Here is a 14,769-nt window from a genome sequence, read left to right as displayed (position 1 = left end):
TTCTTACTTGAATTTTGTTTCTCCATTTAATTTTCAGTCTCATGTGTGTTTCTGTTTCTGCCTAGAGCTGGTCTTTCCTTTGCCTCAAAAAGGACTTAATGTGCACTACAGTTTATTCTGCTTTCATAGTCCATAAAACAATAGCTCTATGTAACAGAGGTTTATTGCTAGACATGTGGGTATCTGAAGCAGTTATACAACAGTATGCCCCCAATCTACAAAGCAGGTGTTAATAGCAGCTGATTCTTTAAAATCCTTTATTGAACCCACCTTCATTCATTTCTCCTGTTTGTCTTTCCATGCTCCTTATCTGCTTCTAGATTCTTTGGACTTTCCTTTATCTTCTTTCATTGCTCTGAACTCTTCTATTCCTAGGAGTATTGGAAATGTCTATGTGATTATGCGAAGACATAAAAGCCCACTCTGGCCACATACATTTAAAGACAATTGGAGTAGATTAAGAAAAGTTCTGAACAGCTGGGTGCCGGTGGCTCAAGCCTATAATCTTAGCCACTCAGGAGGCTGAGATCTGAGGATTGCAATTCAAAGCCAGCCTAGGCAGGAAAGTCCATGAAACTCTTATCTCCAATAAACTACCAGAAAACTAGAAGTAGCGCTATAGCACAAATGCAGCCTGCTAGCATTGAGCTGAAGAGCTGAGGGCCAGCATTCAGGCCCAGAGTTCAAGTCCCAAGACTGACAATAAAAAAAAGTTCTGAGGCAATCTAAATTATATCCCTACCAAGACCTGATTTAAAATCTTATCCTTTTTAATTTTCCAAGATGCTATGAGTACAATGGAGGTCAATAGCTTCTTTTCCTGACAGTGGAACTCACACTACTCCTGCCTGAGTGAAAAGGATGCTTGGCTGCCTTTTTTGGCCCCTAGCACTCTGGTTGGAGACTATTGATGTGCCTTTGCTAAACTGGAACAGAACTGGCACCAGGGTACCATGCTGCAGGTCCAGGATTTGAATTGTCTGCCAATCATTAACAGTGAAAGGCAGACATGAAAGTAATATATTAGCACTTAAAAAGCAAGCAGTCAGAAACAACCTTGCATTTGAAGAAAAAAGTGCAAGTAGCAATTCAGAAATTTCAGAGAGACAGGCAGAGGATTAAGATTGATTTGAGAAGAACTGGAAATATAAAATTGATTGGAATATGGTCATTCAAAATGAAAATGAAGGCTATACATATACCTAAGTTGTACAGAAGATGCTTAGCCTTTACGAGGCCCTGAGTATTTCCCAAGAATAATCAAAAAGAAAAAGGAAAAATAGTAAAATAACTTATAGAAAGTTCCATAGCATCTATCAAATACTTTTTGGTGATTTAAACCACAGTGCCACTTGTGGCTTTTTCTGTGATTAATTGCAGATAAGAGTCTCTTGGACTTTCTTGCCCAGGCTGGCTTTGAACCTCGATCCTCAGAGCTTAGTCTCATGAATATCTAGGATGATACGCACGAGCCACCAGAATCCATCTTATAATTTGTTTTGCTATGAGGAAGAAATGATCTGGTTTAAAACAATCCTGCCAGTCACCTCACATTATATTACTCTTCATCTCTGTACTAACCTCACAGCATTATGGCTACTTATGAAGGTAAATGCTCTCTCATGAGATTGTGCCTGCAGGGCAGAAGCTGTATCAAACTCATTTCTCTATCCCTGATACTCAGTTTCTATGCATTCCATATGTTCAATAAGTGTGTACTGAATGGACTAATATATAACTGAATTAATATGTAAATGAACTATATTTACAATAAATCAAAATGGGTTTTCTGTAAAGTAAGTGGAGACATCCAATACGTAAGATAGTATCCAGAAGTTTTTCCTATAATTGTTTCAGGAAATGAGTTCTTACTAATGTTAGACTAAAATTTGATTTCATAGCCTTATCCAACCTGTTTCCAATCCATTACATTAAATGAAAGAGAATTCTTTGGCTCTTATTGTGGGTAAGTCTGGATTAATTCAGAACATTTATGTCTCAGAGAATAAAAGCACAATAATTATAGATCTATATGGTGTTGTCATCTCTTAGAAGTAAGAATCTTCTTTTCTTCTATTTTGTGTTTTCTCCATTGCTAATAACAAGCCAGCAGCAAGAAGCAATGGAAAGCACTCTCTGGTTCTGCTAGGACCAAAGAAACTTTGTTCTTGTATTCTATCTAGACTCAGATGTGAAGGGCACTTCTAGAGAGTAGGGAAGTAAGCTCGGTGGCTTCAATCTTTAATTCAGGCCAGAGTCAGACTTGAGAAAAACTTCCATAGTACATACAAGTGAGCTCAGGGTTATGGAGCTAATCCCTCCCTTCAAGGAATATTGAAAACATCAAGATAAAGGTCCACTTTGACCATGCATAGTAAAGACAGTTGAATAGATTAAGTAAAACTACAAACAAAATTATATCAGGACACTACCAATAACTTCCTAAGATTTGAGGTTTTCAACTTTCCTATCTGTGAGCATGTAAGCCTTCTGAGTTTCATTCTCTTTCTCTTCCTGTCTTTGTATTTCTGTCTGTCCCTCCCCTCCCCCTCTCTCTTTTGGAAGCAATAGAGATTGAATTCAAGACCTTGATCTTGCTGGGCAAGAGGTACAACTTGCAAAAAGTTTGTATGTGATATGAGGTTACTGAACTCAAGGCCTCATACTTGCTAGGCGCTCTCCGTGTGAATTATTCTGCCAAACTTTCTTTGTTTCATTTTCTTTTACAATGAAATGAGGATGACAATACTTACCTGATGACGTTGTTGGAGGTAAAGGGTTATGTGAATGACATTGTCAGTTACTCTGTGCTTAGTACAGATGACGGTTATTATAAGTACTTATTTGATGGATATATTTGATATGGAAATGCAAAGAGTTACATATAAGTATCCTTCATTTCCTTTAGTTTTTAAGTAAATTACAGCTCAGCAGACACATATCTGATAAGATTGACTGAGTTTAATTTATTCATCTGAGACAAAGAGGCAGTCTCCGACATTTCATTCATAAATCATTAGAGAATTCCTAGCTAAATAGATTAATTTATCCCGCAAAAGTATATTGATTGCATACTAGGTGTCAGACACTATACTAAGGAGCTTGAATTATATCATTGAGGAACACAATGCTGACGAGACTTATGTTTTAATTTGGAGAAAGAGAGGTAACAAACAGAAACCTAAGTCATCTTCCTTTGCTTTTGAAGGTAGTAGAGGTTTGTAGAAAAATTACTGAGCATGAAAAGATGGATGAGAATGTGGATGTGATTGTAATTTCAAATTTGCAAAATCAAATCAGAAATTAGAGTGTGCCTCCTTGAGAAGATTAGATGAGTGCCAAACTTAGAGATTTTGAAGAGAGGGATATTTGGGGTTTGAGTTTCTTAGGTAGATGCCATATGGCTAGAGGGTACATGGGCAATGCCAAGAAAAGTCAGGTGGTCTATGGACAGGAGAGAGGACTCAGGGCTTCACGCCTGCTAGGTAGAGAGAGAAGGAAAAGAAGACAGTGTGGGAAGGAATACAGAAGCAAAGAAAGAAATATTAAAGAAATGAGAAGATTACAGACATAATTGAGAAGCAGGTGCCTTTGTAGGGGCTCTAACTTTATTGAGTAAAGAGAGTATTAGCAGGAATTAGGAGTCTGTGTTTGTGAGTGTGTGTGTGTGTGTGTGTGTGTGTGTGTGTGTGTGTGTGTGTTGCAGTATTGTTGCTTGAACTCAGTGCTTCTCCCTCTTACTTGGCTTTTGTACTCAAGGCTGTTGTTCTACCCCTTGAAAGACATCTCCATTACCCCTCAGGAGAGACCCCACAGGGAGAGGAGTTTCTACATGGTGAACAAGAACTTCTATAGAAAGCTCTCCAGAAGCTCCTCAAGCTTTGTCACCTTGGCTGCAAGGCTCACTTGTGATTCATGGGAAAAGTTCAAGGGAGACTGTCCCTATCATAACTTGAGCAAATTGGAAGCAACATTTTCCCGAAATGGTCAACAGACATGAATGGTCTAGGGATGTTCTGGGAAAGACTAGAGTGAGTTGGGTTTGTGATAGAAAGCTTTGTGTTGATTCTTAAAATAATCTCTTGGAGGAAAATTATTCTTTATTTCTGATCTCAAGAGTTTCAGCCATGATGCTCTCCAAGTATTGTGCCCCCTAGAGTGCTGCAATTGGAAGTGGAAGGCTTTTCTAGGGGAAAGTGCTCATAGAAATGATAGTTCTTGCCCAGATCAGCTGTCAGCCTACAATTTTTGGGTGTGAGTTTGGTGCATGACCAGGCTTCCCTTCTGGAAAGAATCTTCTACTTGTTTTAGTCATTTCCTTATGTCATCTTCAGCCGATAGCATAGACTTAGATGACAGGCTTGGCTAGTACTAGGAAAGTTTTGGGGCAAGTGGAGGGGCAGCAAATGCTGCACAGGCTCCTTCAGTTCCTGAAAAATTCCCTAGAAACCGACTTCTAAACATGCGATCTCAAACTGTAAACTTGATTTGTAAGCCTGAGTCTGTCCTGAGACAACACAGCAGCTCTTTGCTTTCCTCAATTTGAAGTAATGACTTGTCCCAAAAAGCACTTTGACAGTATCCAGAGAACAGCTCCTCATCCATCAATTGAGGAAGCACGAACAGGAAAGGTTTAAAATCCCATTAAGTATATAAATCCCACAGTATATAAGTCAGTCTCACATAATGACAACAAAAATATCTGAATACTTATGAAGAAAATGTTTATTTTAGCTGATGGTTCTGAAGAATGGGATTGCATTTCTACAATCCCTCTCATGACTATTCCCCAGGAACCTAAGAATTTTTGAAAACACTCACCTGGTGAAGGTCCACAGGATCTCTGCTAGACAATTTTCTGGGGCCTGAGCCCTTAACAGAACTTTGTGGGCTATTACATATATGTGAACTGTACCCTAAACACCCACCTATAAATCTATAAGCATACACAAAGTATGTATCCATACCTATGTGCATATCTGTGCACATATCTGAAGTACATGTGGTACTAATTGATGATGGAAAACACTCTCACTTTTTTTTTCAGGCAGGAAAAGAAGATTATTTACTGAACTGCTGCCCCCACCATGCATGGTGGAGAGTCATGACTGAAAAGAAAAGGGGGTGGGGGAACCCATCCCTGGGACAGGACTTATCTAGGCCCGGGACTGGAAGAGGTATGGCCATGTGGGGGAAGGGTGTGGCCACACTGGATCTGGTGTGACCTCAGGGTCTGGGACCCTCCTAAGGACAGATTGGAGGCATGTGTCCAGAGGTGGTCTAGGATGTGTCCTAGCAGGAGGGGAAGGTGAGTGCTTCCAGGTTTGCCAGTTACCTAAGTAAGAGATACTGGGCCACACTCACTTCTCTTTGCACATATTTAGCTTTTCTGGGTCTTTATAGTTTTTCAGTCAATGCAGTCAGACAGGGAACATTATATATTTGACTATTGAGATGAGGATATATTATGCAATTTGGTTTTCCTTTCTTCTTGATTTGATCTATGACCATTTCTTGTACAAATAAGAGAGAATGGTATACTGTCAAAATGTAAATGAGATTAATTGTAGACAAAAAAAAGGGTTTACTTGTTAGATCCTTATCAGTTTTTACAACAGGAACAAACATTGCCTTACTTTGTTCATTAGCTGAGATATCAGCTTGTTCTATTCAGGAGATTTATTGTTTTTAGATTAAGAAATCATTTTGCAACCTGTTATTAAACCAAATATTTCTGCACTTTGTGATTAGAAAGGGTTGTATTTTCTTGTCCTCACCCCCACACCATTCTGCATTTGATACAATCAGAACAATAAACCTGCATTTTTCGCTTCCTAAGAATTCAGAACCAGACTTTAAAGGTGAAGAACATTTTGTTCAACTTGAGGTAGAGAGACATGGTGTGATGAGCAGAATTCACCAATAAGTACTGGTGTCATTGATGCAAGCAATGCACAAATTGGTTTAATGTCTTAGATGAATTATTATCTACATATCCTGCATTATGTGTCTCTGTATTTCTCTTGGTTACATTCATTTGAAAGAAGGAACTAAATGAATGATTGAATAAACCAAGCGGGTTAAACTCGTATATATTAATAAATATAGAACTTCTTTCCCATAGGGCTATAGATATTTGGGATAGTAAGTGTTCTGTTTAGGTAGTGGAGAGGCAAGAGTGGAAGCTTGTATTGTAGCAATGGCCACTAGCCAATACATGTCAGTATTGCTAAGTACATGGAGATAGGCACTGTGTTCCTGAGGAGCTGAGGAGATGGATAAGAGACTAGGATAAAACTAAGAAGAAATGAGTCAGAGAATCAACTTTTTAATTAACCATTGGAACTGGGAGAAATTAGAGGTCTTTAACATATGTGAAATAGGCTATATGATATGAAAAGTTACAATGCAAACGTTATTAAAAAATTTTACTTCCCAAGGTAATTGAATGTATATATATATATATGTGTGTGTGTGTGTGTATCAAATTGTACAAAAGTATAATTTTATCAAGTTCATTATGCTTTTTTTAAACTATCCTACTTAAGTTAAACCTAGATCTAAGATGGGGAACCTAGGAAGGGGGATTAAAAGGCACAAAGTTTCAGATGCAAAGTAATTAAATTTTGGGAATCTCTTTGTTTATGCAACAACGACAAGATACTGCTATAATTTGGACCTGGATTTTCCCCCAAGGCTCATGTATTAAAGACTTGGCTTTTAGGATGGCATTATTGGGAGACAGTAAAACCTTTGGTGGATGGAACCTAGTGAGAGGTTCCTTAGGGGTGTGCTCTTAAAGGGAATTCAGGGACCTAGATGCTTTTTCTCTTTTACTCCTCTGACTTAAGGACCTATCTAAAAGGTTTTGCCTTCCATATTCTGCTGCCATAATGTCTCATCAGACCATAGGCCAAAATTGTGTCATGGAGTAAAATCTCTAGAGCTGTGAAACAAAAGAAACTTTTTCCTTATATAACTGACTAACACAGTGTCTGTGTATGTCTAAATGTACTGCATTGGGTACATGACAGTTTCCAGGAATGTAGGTCTTATAATGGTAAGGTCTTTACTCTGTACACATTTTCATTAGCATCAAATACTTGTACAAGGAGGTTTCACTTTTACATCTCTCTCTGTATATATATATGCATGTATATATATATCACACACACACATATATGTATATATTTACATCGCTATTCATATAATGTGCTTTAGTCAAAATACTCCTTCCATCATTCCCCTTCATCTGTCTCCCTCTATTGCAAACGAAGCTTCACAAGCTTCATGCTTTCATTTCCACACAAGTACATAATGTATGTGGCACTAGTCACCCTCCCTCATTCTCTCTCTTCACCTGTCCCTCATCCCACATGTACCTACATCCCAGAGAGGAAATGCTGTAAATTTTTCTCATTTTTTTTAGTATATGACAGTTGTCCAAAGAGGTTTCACCTTGTTATTTTACAGATATCCATACACACCTTTGCAGCTTTTAGTGACTTTCAGTTTTTTGCCTTTATTTACAAATGTAATGTATTTTTGTATTATTCATCATCTAACATTGTCTTTCCTCCATCACTACTAATCCCTTCTAAATTTTCCACGGTGAAAATTCTATGTCTGCATGTTTTCTGGGGGGATAGTACTGGCGTGTGAACTTGGGCTATGCATTTGATTGGTGATGTTTTACCACTTAAGCCACACTTCTAGTCCCACTTTCGGTTGGTTATTTTGGTGATGGAGTCTAGCAAATTTTTCTACCTGTACTGGCCTTGAATAAATAGCTCAGCCTCTTCAGCAACTAGTATTTACATGTATGAGCCACAGCACCTTGTTTATATTTAAATTTGTGTCAATATATATGTGTACATGATTCTGAAGGATAAGTGTTGTTAGCACATGCATTCATGCTCACACACACACATATTATAATAATAAAAAGGCAAGGAGGATGCTTTGAAAATGTCATGGACATGATTATGGCCAGGTGGCAGTAATGGTATCATGAGTGTATAATTATATACAAATTCATCAAATTGCATTCTTTAAATGTGGATAACTGTTTGCATGTCATTTATAGTCCAGTGAAATGGTTATTAAAGAAAAGAATGTCTGCTCCTGTTGCTTCTATACAACAGTGTACTAGAGGTTCTTGTCGATATGGACAAGAAAACTAGACAAAAGGCTAAAAATATAAAATATCATCCTCCTGAACAGCTAGGATTATAGGTATAAGCCACCAGCAACTTCCTCCTTCATTTAGAATTTTAATGTTCTATCCCTATGTGAATTTTATGCTTTAAGCTCCTTCTGCAATACATTGTTCTATCAGATAATTATTTTAAGTAATCTTTGTGTAATTGAAGCAGAAAAAATGCTTGGGTGATGTATATTAAGCCAGTAATTTGCTAAGTCTCTTTAGATCAGTCACCTGACATATAGGAATAAATTTATTTTTAAAAACTTTTACTTTACAGAAGGTTAGAATTTAAATACAATGATGGAAAATGAGTTCATTAATACGCATAGTATACAACCCTGTTCCTGAGAAATTGTATTTCTGCTATGTGAAATTATTTTTGTAGGTAAAAACTGCCAAATATGGAAACTATGTGTTTCCACATAATAGATACTGAAATGATAAATATAATGGCAGAAGAAAATTTGCTCTTGAAATATAATTCAGATAACCGAGTATGTCCTCTGAGAAAGGAAGTAAGGCCAAGTGGGCAGTTTTATTAGGGTGGGGGGTAGGGAAAGAGACTGGAGGTCAAACCTAGGGATTTATACATGGTAGGCAAGTGTTGTAATACTGAGATAGTTCCCCAAATTTTCACTGTTTAGAGACACTGTTTGGTGTATAACACCAAAGGATGCAGTCCTCAATGCCATCATCCCAAATGTTAAAATTTGGAACCAGAAAAATGTTTCAGACAAAATGATAATAGGGACAATTATTTCTCATGGACCTAAGTGCAAATATTCTCAGATCTTGTAGCCAAGTCAAATCCAACAATATATGAATAGAATTATATACCACAGTCAAGTGAGGGTTGGCACAGATTTCTAAAATCAAGTAATTATATCAATCAATGAGAAATGTCACAGGTTATCACAAGATATGGGAAAATTGCATCATATGGCATGATATAACAATTTTTCATGGTAATAATTCTCACTAAGTTATAGAGTACAATTTAATAAGCTTTACCAAAAAAAAAAAATCTTCACAAAAGCTATAGCTAAGAAGTAGCTATACGTACTGATTGAGAAACTAGCAATTTTTCTAGTACTCCAATATTACTTCAACCTCATAAGCTGTGGTTCCTAAATAGCACATTGACTTATCATTTTCTAGGCCAGACCTTGATTCTGACAGGATGTCCTGGTGCAGACTGATCACAAATATTACAAAAGACAAATTGGAAAAGATACCAATATCAAATTATACCAAAAGCTCTTTAATCTCAACAATGAGGAAACAAAAACCTTGACTAAAAAATAGACAAAGGACTTGAACAGATACTTCGCCAAAGAAGATATAAAGTTGGAAAGCAGCCTATCAAAACTATTCACATCTAAGATGGAAATGCTAGCAAGATTAAATGCTAGCAAGATCATAGAGAAACAGGGACTCTCAGTACTGGTAGGAGTACAAAATTATATGGCCATTGGTAGACACATACAGTTTCTTTGTGAATATATTGACATATAGGTTAGCAACCACACTATTTATTTGTTTGTTCTACTCTCCTAATTATCCAATCGGATTTTAATTCAACGTAAAGGGATATGAGTTCCATGCATCTTGATCAATGTTACCCCTCTAATGATTCTCCTGAATCTCTCCTTATCACAGTCTCCTCCAGATTTCATTTTCATTTATGTACACTGAGAATTATGATTGCATTCACCTATCATTCTTCTCTCCAGTTGTGTATAGCCTCTCCCTCTGACCTCCCTGTCCTCATGACAACACAAATTCATTTTGTTCAACTGTAAGTTAGTTGTTCATAGAAATTACACCAATGGTATCATCCCCAGCACATCCCATACTTTAGCCAATGTTTGTATACATACCCTTGACTCTGCCCATGTTTACATATAGATTTATCATGAAATGTTTCCATGGGCCTTTGAGTTATGAATGAAAGCTTGGCTGGATAACATATTCTGGGCTGGCAGTTGTTTATTTTCAGTGACTGAATGATATCATTGCAAGCCCTCCTTGCTTTTATAGTTTCTGTTGACCAATGTGCTACTCTTTGGATAGATTTTTGCCCTATAAGTGACCTGTCTTTTTCACTTATAGCTATGTCCAGAAAGAATCTGATCTGGTCTTAAAGCTACTTGTATTTGGAAGGGCTACACTTTTTCAAGATTTGAGAATTTTTTTACTGTGTTTCTAGAAAAAATGTTTTGTAAGTTTTTAGCTATCTGCACTTCAATATTCTTCAGTAACAAATTTGGACTTTTAATTGAGTCCTGCAAACTCTTTTCATAATTCTTGAATTTTATTATACGTTCATGTTCTGTTATGTTCACTGTCCTCAAATGCAGAATCAGTGCCTCCCTTACATCTTATTTGTTCTACTAGAGAAGCTTTCTATATTGTCCTTTATCTGTCATCCTTGAACTTAATCATTTTCCAGGATTTCTATTCCTGAATTTTTTTCCAACACTTGAATTAGCTTCCAAATCACGTCAATTTGTTTATTTGTGCCTTCATAGATCTTTTTTAATGGTGACATTGTATTTGCATTGAAGTTACTTCCACTCATACGGAACTCATATAGCTTTCTTTCTTTTTCTTTTTCTTTCTTTCGTTTTTTTTTTTTTTTGTCGGTCATGGGGCTTGAACTCTGGGCCTGGGTGCTGTCCCTGCTACGTTCAGCTCAAGGTGAGCAATCTTCCACTTGAGCCACAGCACCACTTCCTATTTTCTAGTGGTTTATTGGAGATAATTGTCTCCCGTACTTTTCTGCGCCATTGCTGTTTTCTGGAGGTGTTTATGTTTATTTTTATATTTCTGAGTATTTCTGTGTTAGGCTTCACTCATCTGAAGACCCTTTAGTATACTGTCCTCTAGATTCCTGACATTTTCCTGATTGGAATTTCATGAATTCTTCCTGGTGGTATTCTTCGTATTCTCAATGGACTAAATGTTTTGTGGTTTAATGAGGTATTTGGTGTGAAAATTTATCTCACCTCAAATCAATTCTACAAGTAAAGGTTGAATCAAACATGTACATACAATGGGATACCACCAATAGTTAAACCTACATCTAGTCTTGCTGTATATAGCAGAGGTGGATTTTTGTATAGTCATGTAGAAATTCGACCTAAACTATTGGGGGATGTGATGGTGAGGGTAGAGATATAGAGACTGTAAGACAGGAAGTGAGATATGCTTAGTATGGGTATCGAGTTCACTTGTAAGGAAATTGGTGATAGAAGGGATTAAGTATAAAAAGAAAAGATGAAGGCCCTAGGGTAAGAGAAAGTTAAGGTGGAGTAGATTACCAGAAAAAGCAATGAGGTAGGAAGGGGAGATTAAAGGAAAAAGAAAAAATGGAATAGAAAAGAAGAGCTAAAAACTCAAGCACAAAATATATACAAAAATTAAAAAGTACTAGCCTTCAAATCCAGAAGAAAACATGGGAACAACTCAAAACCCAAATAAAAGACTGATACCCACACACATAAACAGACACTTACTACCAGAGTCTTGAGGCAGTGAGTATTCTGGCTTTGTTGAAGTGATCATTTGTTGTCCACTAAGTTCTCTCCTCAAGATGATGTGTATTTCCAGTGTCAAGTTCCACTCAGTGATGTGTCTTTTTTTTTCTTTTTATTTTTTTTTAGGTCCAGTTGTGGGACCTGAACTCTGGGCCTGGGCGCTGGCCCTCAGTTCTTCAGCTCAAGGGTAGCGCTCTACCACTTGAGCCACAGTGCCACTTCTGGCTTTTTTTTCTTTTTGCTTATGTGGTTCTGGGGAATTTAACCCGGGGCCTCATGCATGCAAGGCAAGCGCTCTACCACTGAGCCGCCTTCCCAGCTCAGTGATGTGCCTTTTGAAAGCTTGCAGTTCTAGTGGGAGAGGGAGCCTTGTGTCTCTTATATCTCCCTCTGCATGTGGTGTATGTCCTGGCAGAGACCTAAGATAAAGTGCAGTACAGAAAGTCTCTAAGGCTGCTGTTTGTGTCAGTGCTTCTGTTTCAATTCCAGTCCTACGCAAATGTGGGGAGAGCTATCCCTTCAGGACTGAAATAGCCAATTGGACTTGCCTACTGGGAAGTGTAATAGGAGCCCTGGGGCTGAGATTCAACTTCCTTGGGCATGATTGCCACACAGAGCCACTTGTGCAACGTGCAGTGGTTTTCTGGGAGTTGGGTTATAACTGCCCCTGGCAAGGATGAGACCTGCGAAGTCAGTGAGGCCCTGAGACGTGGCATAGGTGTATCATAAGACTAGTTAGCTGCATTTCTCCTTGCTTATGTGGGGCTAGGGAGCAAGTCTGGATTTCTTTGGTGTTGGAGCTTTTCCGTGGTAGAAAGCACGTTGTGTGGCCAGTATGGAGTTCCTGTTTACTGCTTCCCTGGCACCCTAAGAAAGTAGTTGTTACTGTTTGTGTGACTAGTTTTGACTTTTTTTCCCCAAAATTTCTAAACTTTCAAACTCGTTCTTGCAGTTTATTCGGTTCTGATATTCAGATCTCAGTAGGAGCAAGCGGGAAGAGAGGGAAAAGAAAGATGGAATGCAGCAAGACAGGTAGAAGGAAAGAAAAGAAAGAAAGAAAGGAAGGAAGAAAGAAAGAAAGAAAGAAAGGAAAGAAAGAATGAGAGAAAGAAAGAAAAAAGGAAAGAAAGAAAGAAGGAAAGACAGGATAAAGAAGGCAAGTAAGCAATCAAGCAAGAAGGCAAACAAGCAAGAAAGAAGAGCAAGGGAGAGGAAAAGAAGGAAGGAAGGAAGGAAGGAAGAGGTACAGCTAAGGATCAGTACCTCAGCTGAAAAAACAGGAATGTAACCTTGGCAACACCATTTTGTAATATTAAAGTTCAACTTTTCCTTCTCTTCCTCTTAGATACCCACTCTCTCTCCCAACCTCCCTCCTTCTCTGTCTTCTCCCCACATACAATATATCATGCTTGCTTCTTAGCACTACTGTTCCAATATTTATTGTGAAAATACCGTACAGAGGGGCAAGGGAATGAGTACATTTCTCATCGAGCATTGTTGCCTCCTCCTTTGTTTCCCCTTCCCATCCCTTCCCATCTCCCACACCCCCAACACCCACCACCGCCGCCCCTTCCACCCTCGCCCCGCAAAGTTGTGAAGTTCGTTTTTTGACATAAGGACTAGTACAACATCTCATTGTTGTAATGTGTCCACGTGTATCCCTATTTAAATGATTTGCTTTTTCCAAGGTAAAAGGTATCTATGTGTGCTGTATTTAGGATTGAATTTAGCCCCCTGTGGATTGTGGATAGCATTGCATCCATTTGACACACAATCTAACGTATTTTGCTTAGTTCTTTTTTAGCTATGTCTCAAATCTGTCCAGAAAGGAACCATTTGGTTGGGAAATACCAAGCTGACTCATTTGATGAGATAGGGTCTTGCTTTTTGCCAAGGCTGGCTTTGACCACGATTCAATGAATATCTTCGTCCTGCCAAGATAGTATTATAGACACGGGCACTGTACATGGCTACTTAGCTTGTTTTTGCAAAAGACATGAATTTAAAAGGAGAAAACTCTAAAGCCCAACATATAGTGCATTAAAATTGTGGGGAAAAAACGCAATTTAGCTTCAAAAAGTTTGATATAAAATTGACCATAAGCAATTATCTGAGAATGTACTATTCTGTTTTATTATGCAAATGAACATTGTGAATGACAGTCTAAGAAAACCAGATCAGTCAAGTTTGTAAAAATTTCAGCGGTTTTTTTTTTATTATTATTGTGAAAATACCATACAGAGGAGTTACAATTACCTGGGTAAGAAAAGGACTACATTTCTTATCAAGCCTTTTCTTTGTTTCCCCTTCCCATACTCTCCCCCTCCCTGCACCCGATCTTCCCCTCCACCAAAGTCACGAAGTTCGTTTTTCCACATGACTTGTCCATCTCATTGTTGCAGTGGGTCCACCTGTATCCCTAGTTAAATGATTGTTTTTTCCCTTCCCCTGCACAAATTACACCACCATCAAATACAGTGAAAGCATGGGTTATATCGTGGGGGAGGGACATACAAAACAACATAGAAATCATCTTGTAAATATGTTAGAAACAATTGCACCAAAAGGGAAAAAAGGAAAAACATTTGAATACTAGAGGAGCAAATGGTTACAGATGAACTTGGGCTTCTTGACCGTTTGAATTTGTTTATTATGTTTTATTATAGGATGGTACGAGCTCAGAGACTTACACTACATTGCATGACAGAGTCATTAGAAGTTTTCAAAGTGCGCTGGATTAAAACAAAAGAATAAGAAAAAAGGTTGTAATAAAGCTGAAATTTTTGAGCCCCACAATTTCAGCTTCATTACAACCTTTATTCTTTTTTTGGTTACAATTGTTTCCTGAAATCAGCAGCTAAACTGTGGCCTTTATGTTACAAGCAGTAAAATTTCGCACTATTAGTTAAAATCCAGCACACTTTGAAAACTGCTAATGACTCTGTCATGCAATATAGTGTAACTCTATGAGCTTAAAACATATTAAACAAATTCAAATGGTCAAAAAGCCCAAGCTCATCTGTG

The sequence above is a fragment of the Dipodomys spectabilis genome, unplaced genomic scaffold (assembly GCF_019054845.1).
Source record: "Dipodomys spectabilis isolate Male_0828 unplaced genomic scaffold, ASM1905484v1 ptg000094l, whole genome shotgun sequence".
NCBI classification, from domain to species: Eukaryota; Metazoa; Chordata; class Mammalia; order Rodentia; family Heteromyidae; genus Dipodomys; species Dipodomys spectabilis.
Note: the sequence above shows the minus strand (reverse complement) of the source record.